The 22,420-nt window shown below is 48.0% G+C and overlaps 1 pseudogene; it reads right to left on the bottom strand.

Annotated features, from left to right (window-relative positions):
* The window catches only part of LOC106593794 (E3 ubiquitin-protein ligase ZNF598-like), a 60,073-nt pseudogene that overhangs the window by 10,113 nt on the left and 27,540 nt on the right, over window positions 1-22,420 (bottom strand).

Raw genomic sequence — 22,420 nt, 5'->3', positions numbered from 1 at the left:
TAGTTCAGCCCCAACAGTCTGGATGTAACTACGGGTTAGAGATATAGAGAGGATAGTTCAGCCCCAACAGTCTGTATGTAACTACGGGTTAGAGATATAGAGAGAGGATAGTTCAGCCCCAACAGTCTGGATGTAACTACGGGTTAGAGATATATAGAGAGGATAGTTCAGCCCCAACAGTCTGGATGTAACTACGGGTTAGAGATATAGAGAACTGTCCAGAGTAGTCCTTAGGGATAGGAGTCAGGGCTTACCTGTCTGAACTGTCCAGAGTAGTCCTTAGGGATAGGAGTCAGGGCTTACCTGTCTGAACTGTCCAGAGTAGTCCTTAGGGTTAGGAGTCAGGGCTTACCTGTCTGAACTGTCCAGAGTAGTCCTTAGGGATAGGAGTCAGGGCTTACCTGTCTGAACTGTCCAGAGTAGTCCTTAGGGTCAGGGATTACCTGTCTGAACTGTCCAGAGTAGTCCTTAGGGTTAGGAGTCAGGGCTTACCTGTCTGAACTGTCCAGAGTAGTCCTTAGGGTTAGGAGTCAGGGCGTAGCTGTCTGAACTGGCCAGAGTAGTCCTTAGGGTTAGGGTTAGGGGGGTTAAGGTTAGGGTTAGGGGGTTAAGGTTAGGAATAGGAGTCAGGGCGTACCTGTCTGAACTGGCCAGAGTAGTCCTTGAACTGGTTGAATCGTGACTGGTCGTTCTGCAGGAGGTTCTTAATGGACTGGATCAGTTCCATGTTCCGTTGCTGGAAGTTCTCTGGAGCCAGGTACACCCCCGGGGACTGGGGAGAGCTGAACACCCCCGGGGACTGGGGAGAGCTGAACACCCCCCATATGGAGTCATTTAGACACACTGAGCTTCAATCAAATATGTGTTGTTGTGTAAAGGTGGCGATCTGTCTGGAGTCTGTAAAGGTGGCCGTCTGTCTGGAGTCTGTAAAGGTGGTGGTCTGTCTGGAGTCTGTAAAGGTGGCCGTCTGTCTGGAGTCTGTAAAGGTGGTGGTCTGTCTGGAGTCTGTAAAGGTGGTGGTCTGTCTGGAGTCTGTAAAGGTGGTGGTCTGTCTGGAGTCTGTAAAGGTGGTGGTCTGTCTGGAGTCTGTAAAGGTGGTGGTCTGTCGAGTCTGTAAAGGTGGCGTTCTGTCTGGAGTCTGTAAAGGTGGCGATCTGTCTGGAGTCTGTAAAGGTGGTGGTCTGTCTGGAGTCTGGTCTGTCTGGAGTCTGTAAAGGTGGTGGTCTGTCTGGAGTCTGGTCTGTCTGGAGTCTGTAAAGGTGGTGGTCTGTCTGGAGTCTGTAAAGGTGGTGGTCTGTCTGGAGTCTGTAAAGGTGGTGGTCTGTCTGGAGTCTGTAAAGGTGGTGGTCTGTCTGGAGTCTGGTCTGTCTGGAGTCTGTAAAGGTGGTGGTCTGTCTGGTGTCTGGTCTGTCTGGAGTCTGTAAAGGTGGTGGTCTGTCTGGAGTCTGTAAAGGTGGTGGTCTGTCTGGTGTCTGTAAAGGTGGTGGTCTGTCTAGAGTCTGTAAAGGTGGCGGTCTGTCTGGAGTCTGGTCTGTCTGGAGTCTGTGAAGGTGGCGGTCTGTCTGGAGTCTGGTCTGTCTGGAGTCTGTAAAGGTGGCGGTCTGTCTGGAGTCTGTAAAGGTGGTGGTCTGTAAAGGTGGCAGTCTGGAGTCTGTAAAGGTGGTGGTCTGTCTGGAGTCTGGTCTGTCTGGAGTCTGTAAAGGTGGTGGTCTGTCTGGAGTCTGTAAAGGTGGTGGTCTGTCTGGAGTCTGTAAAGGTGGTGGTCTGTCTGGAGTCTGTAAAGGTGGTGGTCTGTCTGGAGTCTGTAAAGGTGGTGGTCTGTAAAGGTGGCAGTCTGGAGTCTGTAAAGGTGGTGGTCTGTCTGGAGTCTGTAAAGGTGGTGGTCTGTCTGGAGTCTGTAAAGGTGGCGTTCTGTCTGGAGTCTGTAAAGGTGGTGGTCTGTCTGGAGTCTGTAAAGGTGGTGGTCTGTCTGGAGTCTGGTCTGTCTGGAGTCTGTAAAGGTGGTGGTCTGTCTGGAGTCTGTAAAGGTGGTGGTCTGTCTGGAGTCTGGTCTGTCTGGAGTCTGTAAAGGTGGTGGTCTGTCTGGAGTCTGTAAAGGTGGTGGTCTGTCTGGAGTCTGGTCTGTCTGGAGTCTGTAAAGGTGGTGGTCTGTCTGGAGTCTGTAAAGGTGTCTGGTCTGTCTGGAGTCTGTAAAGGTGGTGGTCTGTCTGGAGTCTGTAAAGGTGGCGGTCTGTCTGGAGTCTGTAAAGGTGGCGGTCTGTCTGGAGTCTGTAAAGGTGGTGGTCTGTCTGGAGTCTGTAAAGGTGGTGGTCTGTCTGGAGTCTGTAAAGGTGGTGGTCTGTCTGGAGTCTGTAAAGGTGGTGGTCTGTCTGGAGTCTGTAAAGGTGGTGGTCTGTCTGGAGTCTGTAAAGGTGGCGGTCTGTCTGGAGTCTGTAAAGGTGGTGGTCTGTCTGGAGTCTGTAAAGGTGGTGGTCTGTCTGGAGTCTGGTCTGTCTGGTGTCTGTAAAGGTGGCGTTCTGTCTGGAGTCTGTAAAGGTGGCGGTCTGTCTGGAGTCTGGTCTGTCTGGAGTCTGTAAAGGTGGTGGTCTGTCTGGAGTCTGTAAAGGTGGTGGTCTGTCTGGAGTCTGTAAAGGTGGTGGTCTGTCTGGAGTCTGTAAAGGTGATGTCTAGTCTGTAAAGGTGATGTCTGGTCTGTAAAGGTGATGTCTGGTCTGTAAAGGTGATGTCTAGTCTGTAAAGGTGATGTCTAGTCTGTAAAGGTGGTGGTCTGTCTGGAGTCTGTAAAGGTGGTGGTCTGTCTGGAGTCTGTAAAGGTGGTGGTCTGTCTGGAGTCTGTAAAGGTGGTGGTCTGTCTGGAGTCTGTAAAGGTGGCGGTCTGTCTGGAGTCTGTAAAGGTGGTGGTCTGTCTGGAGTCTGTAAAGGTGGTGGTCTGTCTGGAGTCTGGTCTGTCTGGTGTCTGTAAAGGTGGCGTTCTGTCTGGAGTCTGTAAAGGTGGCGGTCTGTCTGGAGTCTGGTCTGTCTGGAGTCTGTAAAGGTGGTGGTCTGTCTGGAGTCTGTAAAGGTGGTGGTCTGTCTGGAGTCTGTAAAGGTGGTGGTCTGTCTGGAGTCTGTAAAGGTGATGTCTAGTCTGTAAAGGTGATGTCTGGTCTGTAAAGGTGATGTCTGGTCTGTAAAGGTGATGTCTAGTCTGTAAAGGTGATGTCTAGTCTGTAAAGGTGGTGGTCTGTCTGGAGTCTGTAAAGGTGGTGGTCTGTCTGGAGTCTGTAAAGGTGGTGGTCTGTCTGGAGTCTGTAAAGGTGGTGGTCTGTCTGGAGTCTGTAAAGGTGGTGGTCTGTCTGGAGTCTGTAAAGGTGATGTCTAGTCTGTAAAGGTGATGTCTGGTCTGTAAAGGTGATGTCTGGTCTGTAAAGGTGATGTATAGTCTGTAAAGGTGATGTCTAGTCTGTAAAGGTGATGTCTAGTCTGTAAAGGTGATGCGATGTCTAGTCTGTAAAGGTGATGTCTGGTCTGTAAAGGTGATGTGATGGTTGGTCTGTAAAGGTGATGTCTAGACTGTAAAGGTGATGTCTACTCTGTAAAGGTGATGTGATGGTCGGTCTGTAAAGGTGATGTGATGGCTAGTCTGTAAAGGTGATGTGATGTCTAGTCTGTAAAGGTGATGTGATGTCTAGTCTGTAAAGGTGATGTCTAGTCTGTAAAGGTGATGTGATGGTCGGTCTGTAAAGGTGATGTGATGGTCAGTCTGTAAAGGTGATGTGATAGTCAGTCTGTAAAGGTGATGTGATGGTCTGTAAAGGTGATTTGATGGTCTGTAAAGGTGATTTGATGGTCTGTAAAGGCGATGAGATGGTCAGTCTGTAAAGGTGATGTCTAGTCTGTAAAGGTGATGTGATGTCTAGTCTGTAAAGGTGATGTGATGGTCGGTCTGTAAAGGTGATGTGATGGTCTGTCTGTAAAGGTGATGTGATGGTCGGTCTGTAAAGGTGATGTGATGGTCTGTCTGTAAAGGTGATGTGATGGTCTGTCTGTAAAGGTGATGTCTGGTCTGTAAAGGTGATGTGATGGTCGGTCTGTAAAGGTGATGTGATGGTCGGTCTGTAAAGGTGATGTGATGGTCTGTCTGTAAAGGTGATGTGATGGTCAGTCTGTAAAGGTGATGTCTAGTCTGTAAAGGTGATGTGATGGTTGGTCTGTAAAGGTGATGTGATGTCTAGTCTGTAAAGGTGATGTCTAGTCTGTAAAGGTGATGTGATGGTCGGTCTGTAAAGGTGATGTGATGGTCGGTCTGTAAAGGTGATGTGATGGTCTGTAAAGGTGATGTGATGGTCAGTCTGTAAAGGTGATGGTCAGTCTGTAAAGGTGATGTCTAGTCTGTAAAGGTGATGTGATGGTCGGTCTGTAAAGGTGATGTGATGGTCGGTCTGTAAAGGTGATGTGATGGTCGGTCTGTAAAGGTGATGTGATGGTCGGTCTGTAAAGGTGATGTGATGGTCGGTCTGTAAAGGTGATGTCTGGTCTGTAAAGGTGATGTGATGGTCGGTCTGTAAAGGTGATGTGATGGTCGGTCTGTAAAGGTGATGTCTAGTCTGTAAAGGTGATGTGATATCTAGTCTGTAAAGGTGATGTGATGGTCTGTCTGTAAAGGTGATGTGATGGTCTGTCTGTAAAGGTGATGTGATGGTCTGTCTGTAAAGGTGATGTGATGGTCGGTCTGTAAAGGTGATGTGATGGTCGGTCTGTAAAGGTGATGTCTGGTCTGTAAAGGTGATGTGATGGTCGGTCTGTAAAGGTGATGTGATGGTCGGTCTGTAAAGGTGATGTGATGGTCTGTCTGTAAAGGTGATGTGATGGTCTGTCTGTAAAGGTGATGTGATGGTCTGTCTGTAAAGGTGATGTGATGGTCAGTCTGTAAAGGTGATGTGATGGTCTGTAAAGGTGATTTGATGGTCTGTAAAGGTGATGGGCGGTCTGTAAAGGTGATGTGATGGTCTGTAAAGGTGATGTGATGGTCTGTAAAGGTGATGTGATGGTCTGTAAAGGTGATGGTCTGTAAAGGTGATGTGATGGTCTGTAAAGGTGATGTGATGGTCTGTAAAGGTGATGGTCTGTAAAGGTGATGTGATGGTCTGTAAAGGTGATGGTCGGTCTGGAAAGGTGATGTGATGGTCTGTAAAGGTGATGTCTGGTCTGTAAAGGTGATGTGATGGTCGGTCTGTAAAGGTGATGTGATGGTCGGTCTGTAAAGGTGATGTGATGGTCGGTCTGTAAAGGTGATGTCTGGTCTGTAAAGGTGATGTGATGGTCGGTCTGTAAAGGTGATGTGATGGTCGGTCTGTAAAGGTGATGTCTGGTCTGTAAAGGTGATGTGATGGTCGGTCTGTAAAGGTGATGTGATGGTCGGTCTGTAAAGGTGATGTCTGGTCTGTAAAGATGATGTGATGGTCGTTCTGTAAAGGTGATGTGATGGTCTGTCTGTAAAGGTGATGTGATGGTCTGTCTGTAAAGGTGATGTGATGGTCTGTCTGTAAAGGTGATGTGATGGTCTGTCTGTAAAGGTGATGTGATGGTCTGTCTGTAAAGGTGATGTGATGGTCTGTCTGTAAAGGTGATGTGATGGTCGGTCTGTAAAGGTGATGTGATGGTCGGTCTGTAAAGATGATGTGATGGTCAGTCTGTAAAGGTGATGGTCGGTCTGTAAAAGTGATGTGATGGTCAGTCTGTAAAAGTGATGTGATGGTCAGTCTGTAAAGGTGATGTCTGTTCTGTAAAGGTGATGTGATGTCTGGTCTGTAAAGATGATGTGATGGTCGGTCTGTAAAGGTGATGTGATGGTCTGTCTGTAAAGGTGATGTGATGGTCTGTAAAGGTGATGTGATGGTCTGTAAAGGTGATGTGATGGTCTGTAAAGGTGATGTGATGGTCTGTAAAGGTGATGTGATGGTCTGTAAAGGTGATGTGATGGTCTGTAAAGGTGATGTGATGGTCTGTAAAGGTGATGTGATGGTCTGTAAAGGTGATGGTCTGTAAAGGTGATGTGATGGTCTGTAAAGGTGATGTGATGGTCTGTAAAGGTGATGTGATGGTCTGTAAAGGTGATGGTCGGTCTGTAAAGGTGATGTGATGGTCCTGTAAAGGTGATGTGATGGTCTGTAAAGGTGATGTGATGGTCTGTAAAGGTGATGTGATGGTTGGTCTGTAAAGGTGATGGTCGGTCTGTAAAGGTGATGTGATGGTCCTGTAAAGGTGATGTGATGGTCTGTAAAGGTGATGTGATGGTCTGTAAAGGTGATGTGATGGTCTGTAAAAGTGATGTGATGGTTGGTCTGTAAAGGTGATGGTCGGTCTGTAAAGGTGATGTGATGGTCTGTAAAGGTGATGTGATGGTCTGTAAAGGTGATGGTCTGTAAAGGTAAGGTGATGTGATGGTCTGTAAAGGTGATGTGATGGTCTGTAAAGGTGATGGTCTGTCTGTAAAAGTGATGGTCTGTAAAGGTGATGTGATGGTCTGTAAAGGTGATGTCTGGTCTGTAAAGGTGATGTGATGGTCGGTCTGTAAAGGTGATGTGATGGTCTGTCTGTAAAGGTGATGTGATGGTCTGTAAAGGTGATGTGATGGTCTGTAAAGGTGATGGTCTGTAAAGGTGAGGTGATGGTCTGTAAAGGTGATGTGATGGTCTGTAAAGGTGATGGTCGGTCTGTCTCACCGGGGGCTGGATGCAGGGGGCTCCACCACGTTGCTGTTGAGGGGGATGCCGGTGAACCCTGGGGGGGCTTACTGGGCGGGGGCGCCGCCCTGGCCGGGGGAGACGGGGACAGGACGTTGGGGGGCAGAACTCTTCAGGACGAAGGAACTTTTAAATCCTGGAGGAGATAAACAACATCACTACATTATCGATGTTACTTTCATCCATAAAACCCCCAAAACTTAAAGCTGCAGCTAAATTCACATAGAAACGTGTGTTATAGAGCTGTCACTCTCATAGACAGCAAGTCTAAGAAGCTGTAGATCTCGTTCTATGTGAGGTATTTCTATGCTCCCTGTTCTTATGTCTTTTACTTTCGGTTTTCTACACCAGCATCAAAACAACTGAAATATTTTGGGTTATTAAATATATATTTCACAGCGGTTTCGATAGAACAATGATTCTCTACGCAATGGGCAAAAAAAAAAAAAGAATACTTAAAAAATGTCAATAAATCAAATTGCTGCCGTCCAAATTGTTCAGGAGAAGAAAAAATTAAAATCTATTGAAAAAAAATGATGCTTCTTATTCATTGATGGAAAAACCAGTGGATGTTACTGTCTGGTGTTACTGCTGGGGCGTTACTGTCTGGTGTTACTGCTGGGGCGTTACTGTCTGGTGTGGTGTTACTGCTGGGGCGTTACTGTCTGGTGTTACTGCTGGGGCGTTACTGTCTGGTGTTACTGCTGGGGCGTTACTGTCTGGTGTTACTGCTGGGGCGTTACTGTCTGGTGTGTTGTTACTGCTGGGGCGTTACTGTCTGGTGTGTTGTTACTGCTGGGACGTTACTGTCTGGTGTGGTGTTACTGCTGGGGCGTTACTGTCTGGTGTTACTGCTGGGGCGTTACTGTCTGGTGTTACTGCTGGGGCGTTACTGTCTGGTGTTACTGCTGGGGCGTTACTGTCTGGTGTTACTGCTGGGGCGTTACTGTCTGGTGTGTTGTTACTGCTGGGGCGTTACTGTCTGGTGTTACTGCTGGGGCGTTACTGTCTGGTGTTACTGCTGGGGCGTTACTGTCTGGTGTTACTGCTGGGGCGTTACCGTCTGGTGTGTTGTTACTGCTGGGACGTTACTGTCTGGTGTGGTGTTACTGCTGGGGCGTTACTGTCTGGTGTTACTGCTGGGGCGTTACTGTCTGGTGTGTTGTTACTGCTGGGGCGTTACTGTCTGGTGTGGTGTTACTGCTGGGGCGTTACTGTCTGGTGTGTTGTTACTGCTGGGACGTTACTGTCTGGTGTTACTGCTGGGGCGTTACTGTCTGGTGTTACTGCTGGGACGTTACTGTCTGGTGTGGTGTTACTGCTGGGGCGTTACTGTCTGGTGTGTTGTTACTGCTGGGACGTTACTGTCTGGTGTGGTGTTACTGCTGGGGCGTTACTGTCTGGTGTGTTGTTACTGCTGGGGCGTTACTGTCTGGTGTTACTGCTGGGACGTTACTGTCTGGTGTTACTGCTGGGGCGTTACTGTCTGGTGTTACTGCTGGGGCGTTACTGTCTGGTGTTACTGCTGGGGCGTTACTGTCTGGTGTTACTGCTGGGACGTTACTGTCTGGTGTTACTGCTGGGACGTTACTGTCTGGTGTTACTGCTGGGGCGTTACTGTCTGGTGTTACTGCTGGGGCGTTACTGTCTGGTGTTACTGCTGGGGCGTTACTGTCTGGTGTTACTGCTGGGGCGTTACTGTCTGGTGTGGTGTTACTGCTGGGACGTTACTGTCTGGTGTGGTGTTACTGCTGGGACGTTACTGTCTGGTGTGTTGTTACTGCTGGGGCGTTACTGTCTGGTGTTACTGCTGGGGCGTTACTGTCTGGTGTTACTGCTGGGGCGTTACTGTCTGGTGTTACTGCTGGGGCGTTACTGTCTGGTGTGGTGTTACTGCTGGGACGTTACTGTCTGGTGTTACTGCTGGGGCGTTACTGTCTGGTGTTACTGCTGGGGCGTTACTGTCTGGTGTGGTGTTACTGCTGGGACGTTACTGTCTGGTGTTACTGCTGGGACGTTACTGTCTGGTGTTACTGCTGGGGCGTTACTGTCTGGTGTTACTGCTGGGGCGTTACTTTCTGGTGTTACTGCTTGGGCGTTACTGTCTGGTGTTACTGCTGGGGCGTTACTGTCTGGTGTTACTGCTGGGGCGTTACTGTCTGGTGTTACTGCTGGGGCGTTACTGTCTGGTGTTACTGCTGGGGCGTTACTGTCTGGTGTTACTGCTGGGGCGTTACTGTCTGGTGTTACTGCTGGGGCGTTACTGTCTGGTGTGGTGTTACTGCTGGGGCGTTACTGTCTGGTGTGGTGTTACTGCTGGGGCGTTACTGTCTGGTGTTACTGCTGGGGCGTTACTGTCTGGTGTTACTGCTGGGGCGTTACTGTGTGGTGTTACTGCTGGGACGTTACTGTCTGGTGTTACTGCTGGGGCGTTACTGTCTGGTGTGTTACTGCTGGGACGTTACTGTCTGGTGTTACTGCTGGGGCGTTACTGTCTGGTGTTACTGCTGGGGCGTTACTGTCTGGTGTTACTGCTGGGGCGTTACTGTCTGGTGTTACTGCTGGGGCGTTACTGTCTGGTGTTACTGCTGGGGCGTTACTGTCTGGTGTGGTGTTACTGCTGGGGCGTTACTGTCTGGTGTTACTGCTGGGGCGTTACTGTCTGGTGTGGTGTTACTGCTGGGGCGTTACTGTCTGGTGTGGTGTTACTGCTGGGACGTTACTGTCTGGTGTGGTGTTACTGCTGGGACGTTACTGTCTGGTGTGGTGTTACTGCTGGGGCGTTACTGTCTGGTGTGTTGTTACTGCTGGGGCGTTACTGTCTGGTGTGGTGTTACTGCTGGGGCGTTACTGTCTGGTGTGTTGTTACTGCTGGGAAGTTACTGTCTGGTGTTACTGCTGGGGCGTTACTGTCTGGTGTTACTGCTGGGGCGTTACTGTCTGGTGTGGTGTTACTGCTGGGGCGTTACTGTCTGGTGTTACTGCTGGGGCGTTACTGTCTGGTGTGTTACTGCTGGGACGTTACTGTCTGGTGTGTTACTGCTGGGACGTTACTGTCTGGTGTTACTGCTGGGACGTTACTGTCTGGTGTGGTGTTACTGCTGGGACGTTACTGTCTGGTGTGGTGTTACTGCTGGGGCGTTACTGTCTGGTGTGTTGTTACTGCTGGGACGTTACTGTCTGGTGTTACTGCTGGGACGTTACTGTCTGGTGTGGTGTTACTGCTGGGACGTTACTGTCTGGTGTGGTGTTACTGCTGGGGCGTTACTGTCTGGTGTTACTGCTGGGGCGTTACTGTCTGGTGTTACTGCTGGGGCGTTACTGTCTGGTGTGGTGTTACTGCTGGGGCGTTACTGTCTGGTGTGGTGTTACTGCTGGGGCGTTACTGTCTGGTGTGGTGTTACTGCTGGGGCGTTACTGTCTGGTGTGTTGTTACTGCTGGGGCGTTACTGTCTGGTGTGGTGTTACTGCTGGGGCGTTACTGTCTGGTGTGGTGTTACTGCTGGGACGTTACTGTCTGGTGTTACTGCTGGGGCGTTACTGTCTGGTGTTACTGCTGGGGCGTTACTGTCTGGTGTTACTGCTGGGGCGTTACTGTCTGGTGTTACTGCTGGGGCGTTACTGTCTGGTGTTACTGCTGGGGCGTTACTGTCTGGTGTTACTGCTGGGGCGTTACTGTCTGGTGTTACTGCTGGGGCGTTACTGTCTGGTGTTACTGCTGGGGCGTTACTGTCTGGTGTGGTGTTACTGCTGGGGCGTTACTGTCTGGTGTTACTGCTGGGGCGTTACTGTCTGGTGTTACTGCTGGGGCGTTACTGTCTGGTGTTACTGCTGGGGCGTTACTGTCTGGTGTTACTGCTGGGGCGTTACTGTCTGGTGTTACTGCTGGGGCGTTACTGTCTGGTGTTACTGCTGGGGCGTTACTGTCTGGTGTTACTGCTGGGGCGTTACTGTCTGGTGTTACTGCTGGGGCGTTACTGTCTGGTGTGGTGTTACTGCTGGGGCGTTACTGTCTGGTGTGGTGTTACTGCTGGGGCGTTACTGTCTGGTGTTACTGCTGGGGCGTTACTGTCTGGTGTTACTGCTGGGACGTTACTGTCTGGTGTTACTGCTGGGGCGTTACTGTCTGGTGTGTTGTTACTGCTGGGGCGTTACTGTCTGGTGTTACTGCTGGGGCGTTACTGTCTGGTGTTACTGCTGGGGCGTTACTGTCTGGTGTTACTGCTGGGACGTTACTGTCTGGTGTGGTGTTACTGCTGGGGCGTTACTGTCTGGTGTGGTGTTACTGCTGGGACGTTACTGTCTGGTGTTACTGCTGGGGCGTTACTGTCTGGTGTGGTGTTACTGCTGGGACGTTACTGTCTGGTGTTACTGCTGGGACGTTACTGTCTGGTGTGGTGTTACTGCTGGGGCGTTACTGTCTGGTGTGGTGTTACTGCTGGGGCGTTACTGTCTGGTGTTACTGCTGGGGCGTTACTGTCTGGTGTTACTGCTGGGGCGTTACTGTCTGGTGTGTTGTTACTGCTGGGGCGTTACTGTCTGGTGTTACTGCTGGGACGTTACTGTCTGGTGTGGTGTTACTGCTGGGGCGTTACTGTCTGGTGTTACTGCTGGGACGTTACTGTCTGGTGTGGTGTTACTGCTGGGGCGTTACCGTCTGGTGTTACTGCTGGGACGTTACTGTCTGGTGTGGTGTTACTGCTGGGGCGTTACTGTCTGGTGTGTTGTTACTGCTGGGGCGTTACTGTCTGGTGTGTTGTTACTGCTGGGGCGTTACTGTCTGGTGTGGTGTTACTGCTGGGGCGTTACTGTCTGGTGTTACTGCTGGGACGTTACTGTCTGGTGTGGTGTTACTGCTGGGACGTTACTGTCTGGTGTGTTGTTACTGCTGGGGCGTTACTGTCTGGTGTGGTGTTACTGCTGGGGCGTTACTGTCTGGTGTTACTGCTGGGACGTTACTGTCTGGTGTGGTGTTACTGCTGGGGCGTTACTGTCTGGTGTTACTGCTGGGGCGTTACTGTCTGGTGTTACTGCTGGGACGTTACTGTCTGGTGTTACTGCTGGGACGTTACTGTCTGGTGTTACTGCTGGGACATTACTGTCTGGTGTGGTGTTACTGCTGGGGCGTTACTGTCTGGTGTTACTGCTGGGGCGTTACTGTCTGCTGTGGTGTTACTGCTGGGGCGTTACTGTCTGGTGTGTTGTTACTGCTGGGGCGTTACTGTCTGGTGTGTTGTTACTGCTGGGGCGTTACTGTCTGGTGTGTTGTTACTGCTGGGACGTTACTGTCTGGTGTGGTGTTACTGCTGGGGCGTTACTGTCTGGTGTGGTGTTACTGCTGGGGCGTTACTGTCTGGTGTGGTGTTACTGCTGGGGCGTTACTGTCTGGTGTGTTGTTACTGCTGGGGCGTTACTGTCTGGTGTGTTGTTACTGCTGGGGCGTTACTGTGTGTTGTTACTGCTGGGGCGTTACTGTGTGTTGTTACTGCTGGGGCGTTACTGTCTGGTGTGTTACTGCTGGGACGTTACTGTCTGGTGTTACTGCTGGGGCGTTACTGTGTGTTGTTACTGCTGGGACGTTACTGTCTGGTGTTACTGCTGGGGCGTTACTGTCTGGTGTTACTGCTGGGGCGTTACCGTCTGGTGTGTTGTTACTGCTGGGGCGTTACTGTCTGGTGTGTTGTTACTGCTGGGACGTTACTGTCTGGTGTTACTGCTGGGGCGTTACTGTCTGGTGTTACTGCTGGGACGTTACTGTCTGGTGTGGTGTTACTGCTGGGGCGTTACTGTCTGGTGTGGTGTTACTGCTGGGACGTTACTGTCTGGTGTGTTGTTACTGCTGGGGCGTTACTGTCTGGTGTGGTGTTACTGCTGGGGCGTTACTGTCTGGTGTGTTGTTACTGCTGGGGCGTTACTGTCTGGTGTTACTGCTGGGGCGTTACTGTCTGGTGTTACTGCTGGGGCGTTACCGTCTGGTGTTACTGCTGGGACGTTACTGTCTGGTGTTACTGCTGGGGCGTTACCGTCTGGTGTGTTGTAATGTGTAGAGCCAATAGGGATAGTTCTGTACCTGGGGGGTTTCTTGGAGACGAGGGCAGGGAACTCCTCCTCTTCCTCCTCCAGGGGGGGTCAGGCTGGGCTTCGGGGAGGGGGCCGCCGTGATTGGTTTATCCAGGTGGCCGTTAGCCAATCCGCTCGTTTTAACCGCCGCCGTCGTCGTCACAGCAACCAGCGGTTTGGAGGCGCGGCTCTCCGGAACGTTCTCCTTCTGTACCCTGGAGACCGTTTCCATGGGGACAGGAACTTGGTTCCCAAATGGCGGAAGGGGCGTGGTCCGTTTCTTCTTCTTGGCCGACTTGGACGTGGGGCTCGGGGCGGGGTTAGATGTCAGTGGGAGGGGCTTAGAGGTCGGCGGGAGGGGCTTAGAGGTCGGTGGGAGGGGCTTAGAGGTCGGTGGGAGTGGCTTAGAGGTAGGTGGGTGGGGCTTAGAGGGTCCTTTGACGATGAGAAGAGAGGAGATATCCAACATGGTCGGAATTGCTCGGCGCTCCTTCGTCGTCTTGGCAACGCAATCGTCATCATCAGAGGGCGGGGACGGGCGGCGGGCGGAGAGCTTTTTCCTCCGAGAGGAAGAGGAGGAGAGGAGCCGGGGGCCGGCGGGGAGAGGAAGAGGAGGGTTGTTAGAGGAAGGTCTAGAGGAAGAGGCGGGAAGGATGACCGGCTTGGAGGTGCTGCTGCTGCTGGATTGGCTCCAGGCTGAGGTCGCTCCGCCCCCGCTGGTCTGGGAGGGCGGATCTTAGAGACCAGGACGGGGAAATCTTCCTCTTGGAAGGAGGAGTGCTTCCTGGGTTGGGCGGAGTAGGCGGGGGTCACGGGGGTCGTAACCGCGGCAGCAGATAGACTGGGGAAGTCGTCCTCCTTCAGAGGGACCTGGGGGCCTTAACACTGTAACACATTAATATATATATATAATACATCAGAGACCTGGGGGAGCCTTAACACTGTAACACATTAATATATATATATAATACATCAGAGACCTGGGGAGCCTTAACACTGTAACACATTAATATATATATATAATACATCAGAGACCTGGGGAGCCTTAACACTGTAACACATTAATATATATATATAATACATCAGAGACCTGGGGAGCCTTAACACTGTAACACATTAATATATATATATAATACATCAGAGACCTGGGGGGGAGCCTTAACACTGTAACACATTAATATATATATATAATACATCAGAGACCTGGGGGGGCCTTAACACTGTAACACATTAATATATATATATAATACATCAGAGACCTGGGGGAGCCTTAACACTGTAACACATTAATATATATATATAATACATCAGAGACCTGGGGGAGCCTTAACACTGTAACACATTAATATATATATATATAATACATCAGAGACCTGGGGGAGCCTTAACACTGTAACACATTAATATATATATATATAATACATCAGAGACCTGGGGGAGCCTTAACACTGTAACACATTAATATATATATATAATACATCAGAGACCTGGGGAGCCTTAACACTGTAACACATTAATATATATATATAATACACGAGACCTGGGGGAGCCTTAACACTGTAACACATTAATATATATATATAATACATCAGAGACCTGGGGGAGCCTTAACACTGTAACACATTAATATATATATATAATACATCAGAGACCTGGGGAGCCTTAACACTGTAACACATTAATATATATATATATATAATACATCAGAGACCTGGGGAGCCTTAACACTGTAACACATTAATATATATATATAATACATCAGAGACCTGGGGAGCCTTAACACTGTAACACATTAATATATATATATATATAATACATCAGAGACCTGGGGAGCCTTAACACTGTAACACATTAATATATATATATAATACATCAGAGACCTGGGGAGCCTTAACACTGTAACACATTAATATATATATCAGAGACCTGGGGAGCCTTAACACTGTAACACATTAATATATATATATATATATATAATACATCAGAGACCTGGGGAGCCTTAACACTGTAACACATTAATATATATATATAATACATCAGAGACCTGGGGGAGCCTTAACACTGTAACACATTAATATATATATATAATACATCAGAGATCTGGGGAGCCTTAACACTGTAACACATTAATATATATATATATAATACATCAGAGACCTGGGGGAGCCTTAACACTGTAACACATTAATATATATATATATAATACATCAGAGACCTGGGGGAGCCTTAACACTGTAACACATTAATATATATATATAATACATCAGAGACCTGGGGGAGCCTTAACACTGTAACACATTAATATATATATATATAATACATCAGAGACCTGGGGAGCCTTAACACTGTAACACATTAATATATATATATATAATACATCAGAGACCTGGGGGGCCTTAACACTGTAACACATTAATATATATATATATAATACATCAGAGACCTGGGGAGCCTTAACACTGTAACACATTAATATATATATATATAATACATCAGAGACCTGGGGGGGAGCCTTAACACTGTAACACATTAATATATATATATAATACATCAGAGACCTGGGGAGCCTTAACACTGTAACACATTAATATATATATAATACATCAGAGACCTGGGGGAGCCTTAACACTGTAACACATTAATATATATATATAATACATCAGAGACCTGGGGAGCCTTAACACTGTAACACATTAATATATATATATAATACATCAGAGACCTGGGGAGCCTTAACACTGTAACACATTAATATATATATATAATACATCAGAGACCTGGGGAGCCTTAACACTGTAACACATTAATATATATATATATATAATACATCAGAGACCTGGGGGAGCCTTAACACTGTAACACATTAATATATATATATAATACATCAGAGACCTGGGGGAGCCTTAACACTGTAACACATTAATATATATATATAATACATCAGAGACCTGGGGGAGCCTTAACACTGTAACACATTAATATATATATATAATACATCAGAGACCTGGGGAGCCTTAACACTGTAACACATTAATATATATATATATAATACATCAGAGACCTGGGGGAGCCTTAACACTGTAACACATTAATATATATATATATAATACATCAGAGACCTGGGGGAGCCTTAACACTGTAACACATTAATATATATATATATAATACATCAGAGACCTGGGGGAGCCTTAACACTGTAACACATTAATATATATATATAATACATCAGAGACCTGGGGAGCCTTAACACTGTAACACATTAATATATATAATACATCAGAGACCTGGGGAGCCTTAACACTGTAACACATTAATATATATATATAATACATCAGAGACCTGGGGAGCCTTAACACTGTAACACATTAATATATATATATAATACATCAGAGACCTGGGGGGAGCCTTAACACTGTAACACATTAATATATATATCAGAGACCTGGGGAGCCTTAACACTGTAACACATTAATATATATATATAATACATCAGAGACCTGGGGAGCCTTAACACTGTAACACATTAATATATATAATACATCAGAGACCTGGGGAAGCTTTAGACTGTAACACACACATTATATACCTATAACATACAGTACCAGTATAAAGTTTGGACACACCGACTCATTCAAGAGTTTTTCTTAATTTTTTTTACTGTTTAATAATAGAGAAGACATCAACACTATGAAATAACACATATGGAATCATGTAGTAACCAACAAAGTGTTAAATCCAAATATATTGTATGTTTAGATTTCTTCAACAGTAGCCACCCTTTTGCCTTGATGACAGCTTTGCACACTCTTGGCATTCTCTCAACCAGCTTCACCTGGAATGCTTTTTCCAACAGTTCCCACATATGCTGAGCGCTTACTGGCTGCTTTTCTTTCACTCTGCGATCCGACTCATCCCAAACCGTCTCAATTGAGTTGAGATCGGGGGATTGTGGAAACCAGGTCATCTGATGCAGCACTCCATCACTCTCCTTCTTGGACAAATATCCCTTAACCTCTATTGGGTAGGGGGCAGTATTTTCACGGCCGGATGAAAAACGTACCCAAATTAAACTGCCTACTACTCGGGCCCAGAAACTAGAATATGCATATTATTAGTAGATTTGGATAGAAAACACTCTAAAGTTTCTAAAACTGTTTGAATGATGTCTGTGAGTATAATAGAACTCATATGGCAGGCAAAAACCCTGAGAAAAATCCAACCAGGAAGTTGAAAATCTGAGGCTGTAGTTTTTTAAAAATGTATTCCCTTTCCAAACTACAGTGACTTAGGGGTAATTTTGCACTTCCTAAGGCTTCCACTAGATGGCAACACTCTTTAGAAAGTTGTTTGAGTCTTCTATGGTGAATTCTGAGGGATTAACAGCCGGTTCAAGCAGTGGACTGTCTGAGGTCATGTAGTTATTACTTCATGCGCGTTCACGCATGGCTAGCATTTTTTTAATTTTTTCTTCTGTGATGAATACGCTATTGTCCGGTTGGAATATTATCGATTATTTATGTTAAAAACACCCTAAGGATTGATTGTAAACATGGTTTGACATGTTTCTACAAACGGTAATGGAACTTTTGAGCTTTTCGTCTCGGGTTTTGCGCTCGCGCGTTATGCCTTTGGAATAGTGTTCTGGACGCGCCAACAAAACGGAGCTATTTGGACATAAATGATGGAGTTTATCGAACAAATGAACATTTCTTGTGGAAGTGGGAGTCCTGGGAGTGCATTCCCGACGAAGATCAGCAAAGGTAAGTATACCACCCCTACCTTGTCACAACACAACTGATTGGCTCAAATGCATTAAGGAAAGAAACTCCACAAATTAACAAGGCACACCTGTTAATTGAAATGCATTCCAGGTGACTACCCCGTGAAGCTGGTTGAGAGAATGCCAAGAGTGTGCAAAGCTGCCGTCATTAAGGCTACATTGAAGAATCTCAAATATATTTTGATTTGTTTAACACTTTTTTTGGTTACTACATGATTCCATATATGTGTCCAAACTGTTGACTGGTGCATCGCTACGAAGAGACCTGGGTCAGGGACAGGATGTGTGTGTGTGTGTGTGTGTGTGTGTGTGTGTGTGTGTGTGTGTGTGTGTGTGTGTGTGTGTGTGTATGTGTGTGTGTGTGTGTGTGTGTGTGTGTGTGTGTGTGTGTGTGTGTGTGTGTGTGTGTACCTCAGTGTGGGCGCTGCAGCCCCAGGAGAGCTGGGAAGTCTTCTCCTGTCAGAGGGTTGCTCTTCATGGTCTTCACTGGGGGAGTTTCTGCCGGAGGTTTGATAGGAAAACTCCTGGGTCTCTCCTCAGTCTCCGTCCTCTCCGGCCGCTCCGTCCTCTCAGGCCTCTCCGTCCTCTCAGGCCTCTCCGTCCTCTCCGTCCTCTCAGGCCGCTCCGTCCGCTCCGTCCTCTCCGGCCTCTCCGGCCGCTCCGTCCTCTCAGGCCGCTCCATCCTCTCCGGCCGCTCCATCCTCTCCGGCCTCTCCGGCCGCTCCGTCCTCTCAGGCCTCTCCATCCTCTCAGGCCGCTCCATCCGCTCCATCCTCTCAGGCCGCTCCGGCCGCTCCATCCTCTCCGGCCGCTCCATCCTCTCCGGCCGCTCCATCCTCTCCGGCCTCTCCGTCCTCTCCGGCCTCTCCGTCCTCTCCTCTTTGCGGTGTTTGGGCGCTCCACTCCTGTCCTGGGTGTCTCGTCCTCTGTCCTCCTGTCGTCTCTGTTGCATCATGGAGGCTCTGACCGCTACAGCCAAGTCCCTGTCCTCCTCCTCACTACCAACAACACAGCAAAAAGTTAACAGAGTCATATATAATACCCAGAAACCACTGGGTGAAAACACGCAAAACGGTTCCAATGTGTTTATCCACACATTCATTTTTATTCATTGCGGATATTAGAATCACTTCAAATTTAAAAAAGGTTTTCGGTGTAGGTTTACGCTGGCTGTGACGTTTTGATTAAACCGTGTAAATCTCTCTAAAGACAAAGGTGACTTTTATCAAATATATAGTCGCCTGTATTTACAAACCCCCCGCCCCCAAAAAAAAATGAAAATGCTAATTAGCTGCTAATGTGGCTATCGTAACGGAACTACAAATACCACGTCACTCACCAGGGCCGCCGTGACCTGGACCAGACTGCTGAATTCAGGGGAAGGTGAGAATCTCTGGATTAACTCATGTTAGCTAAATGTAGTAATTATTAAAATTGGCTAAAAAGTTGTTTAAAAAAAAAAAAAAATTCTGTGAACTGTCTTGAGCAAGTTTTTTAATTGAAAAACGCCTGTTACCTAGCTCGCTAGCTAGCTAGCTAGCTAGCTAGCTAGCTAGCTCGCTCATGGTTAGCTAGTTAGCAACATTAGCCTGGCTAGCTGGCTACATCAAGCAGTCTATTTGTCTAAGCCATTTAAATGCATGATACATTCATAACTTGTTATAGGTTTAGCTTGCTAGTGAACTAGCTAGCGAACTTCAGATGGTGAAGCTAGGGCTACGTGTTCATGATAATGTTTGTTTGTGTCTGTGGGTGAGAGGTGGGTAGCCTACTTCAAGTACTTGGGGTTATGATATATAAATGCTAACCTCCCCTGTTATTGTAATGGTGAGAGGTTAGCATGTCTTGGAGGTATGCTAACCTCCCCTGTTATTGTAATGGTGAGAGGTTAGCATGTCTTGGAGGTATGATATAAAATGCAATACTTAAAAAGTTGATTAGCGCGAGACGTGTAACACAATTGGTCTCGTAGTGATGACGTCATACTGACCGGTTGTACCGCCAGCTACCTCTGGTGTTCTGTTGGTTCCTTCCTCTTCCTCCTCGACCCGACCTCACTTCCTCATAGTCCTCTCCAGACACCGCACCTCCTTGAAAGGAACAAGCAAAGGTCTGAAATCCAAGTTGTGTTTTTTTTTTCTCTCAGAAAACAGAAAACAGCGCACAGTATCCAGTCTCACCGTCGTTGCGTCGGGTCTGCCGCGGGGCGTAGCTGAACTGCAGGTCTATGTGTCGGTTCTGTCGCGCTTCGGCCCGGTTCTTGCTGTGCGTCGAGGCCTTGTGGGCCTTGTAGTCGATCTGGCTCCTGAAAGCGTGGGTGAATTGCTCCGTAGCACAGCGGCCTTCCTCGCACAGGTAGTGGGCCTCCCGGAAGTGCTCGCTCAGGTACTGGTAGTCACTGTGGGGAAGGGGGGGGAGGATTACAACATGCTTAGGATAGATACAGGGTTGTGAGTGAGAGACTGTGTGTGTGTGTGTGTGTGTGTGTCGACACACCTATTCATTCAAGGGTTTTTCTTAATTATTTACTGTGAAATAAAACAATATGGAATCATGTAGGAACCAAAAAAAACACAAAAAAAGTGTTAAAAACATCCCTTTTTTCAGGACCCTGATCTCTTTCAAAGATAATTCGTAAAAAAATCCAAATAACTTCACAGATCTTCATTGTAAAGGGGTTTAAACGCTGTTTCCCCAATGCTTGATCAATGAACCGTAAACAATTAATGAACATGCACCCGTGGAACGGTCGTTAAGACACTAACAGCTTTACAGACGGTAGGCAATTAAAGGTCACAGTTATGAAAACTTAGGACACTAAAAGAGGCCTTTCTACTGACTCTGAAAAACACCAGAAGAAAGATGCCCAGGGTCCCTGCTCATCTGAGTGAACGTGCCTTAGGCATGCCGCAAGGAGGCATGAGGACTGCAGATGTGGCCAGGGCAATAGATTGCAATGTCCGTACTGTGAGACGCCTAAGACAGCGCAACAGGGAGACAGGACGGACAGCTGATCGTCCTCGCAGTGGCAGGGTCACGTGTAACAACACCTGCACAGGATCGGTACATCCGAACATCACACCTGCGGGACAGGTACAGGATGGCAACAACAACTGCCCGAGTTACACCAGGAACGCACAATCCCTCCATCAGTGCTCAGACTGTCTGCAATAGGCTGAGAGAAGCTGGACTGAGGGCTTGTAGGGCCTGTTGTAAGGCAGGTCCTCACCAGACATCACCAGCAACAACATCGCCTATGAGCACAAACCCACCGTCGCTGGACCAGACAGGTCTGGCAAAAAGTGCTCTTCTCTGACGAGTCGCGGTTTTGTCTCACCAGGGGTGATGGTCGGATTCGCGTTTATCGTCGAAGGAATGAGCGTTACACCGAGGCCTGTACTCTGGAGCGGGATCGATTTGGAGGTGGAGGGTCCGTCATGGTCTGGGGCGGTGTGTCACAGCATCATCGGACTGAGCTTGTTGTCGCTGTGCGTTACAGGGAAGACATCCTCCTCCCTCATGTGGTACCCTTCCTGCAGGCTCATCCTGACATGACCCTCCAGCATGACAATGCCACCAGCCATACTGCTCGTTCTGTGCGTGATTTCCAGCAAGACAGGAATGTCAGTGTTCTGCCATGGTCAGCGAAGAGCCCGGATCTCAATCCAATTGAGCACGTCTGGGACCTGTTGGATCGGAGGGTGAGGGCTAGGGTCATTCCCCCCAGAAATGTCCGGGAACTTGCAGGTGTCTTGGTGGAAGAGTGGGGTAACATCTCACATCAAGAACTGGCAAATCTGGTGCAGTCCATGAGGAGGAGATGCACTGCAGTACTTAATGCAGCTGGTGGCCACACCAGATACTACCTGTTACTTTAGATTTTGACCCCCCCTTTGTTCAGGGACACATTATTCCATTCCTGTTAGTCACATGTCTGTGGAACTTGTTCAGTTTATGCTTCAGTTGTTGAATCTTGTGTTCATACAAATATTTACACGTAAAGTTTGCTGAAAATAAAACGCAGTTGACAGTGAGAGGACGTTTCGGTTTTTACAGAGTTTATATGCTTCAAAGCTGACACCCTTGGCATTCTCTCAACCAGCTTCACCTGGAATGCTTTTCCAACAGTTCCCACATATGCTGAGCACTTATTGGCTGCTTTTCTTTCACTCTGCGGTCCGACTCATCCCAAACCGTCTCAATTGGGTTGAGGTCGGGGGATTGTGGATGCCAGGTCATCTGATGCAGCACTCCATCACTCTCCTTCTTGGTCAAATAGCCCTTACACAGCCTGGTAAGTGTGTTGGGTCATTGTCCTGTTGAAAAACAAATGATAGTCCCACTAAGCGCAAACCAGATGGGATGGCGTATCGCTGCAGAACGCTGTGGTAGCCATGCTGGTGAAGTGTGCCTTAAATTCTAAATAAATCACTGACAGCGTCACCAGCAAAGCATCCCCACTCCATAACACCTCCTCCTCCATGCTTCACGGTGGGAACCACAAAGACACGGCGGTTGGAACCAAAAATCTCACATTTGGACTCATCAGACCAACGGACAGATTTCCACCGGTCTAATGTCCATCGCTCGTGTTTCTTGACCCAAGGAAGTCTCTTCTTCTCATTGGTGTCCTTCAGTAGTGGGTTTCTCTGCAGCGATTCGACCATGAAGGTCTGATTCACACAGCCTCCTCTGGACAGGTGCATTTAACTAATGAACTTATCCTCTGCAGCAGAGGGAACTCTGGGTCTTCCTGTCCTGTGGCGGGTCCTCATGAGGCTGGTAACTCTGGGTCTTCCTGTCCTGTGGCGGGTCCTCATGAGGCTGGTAACTCTGGGTCTTCCTGTCCTGTGGC

This window comes from Salmo salar, unplaced genomic scaffold, assembly GCF_905237065.1.
Source record: "Salmo salar unplaced genomic scaffold, Ssal_v3.1, whole genome shotgun sequence".
NCBI classification, from domain to species: domain Eukaryota; kingdom Metazoa; phylum Chordata; class Actinopteri; order Salmoniformes; family Salmonidae; genus Salmo; species Salmo salar.
This window is presented reverse-complemented; position numbering and strand designations above follow the sequence as displayed.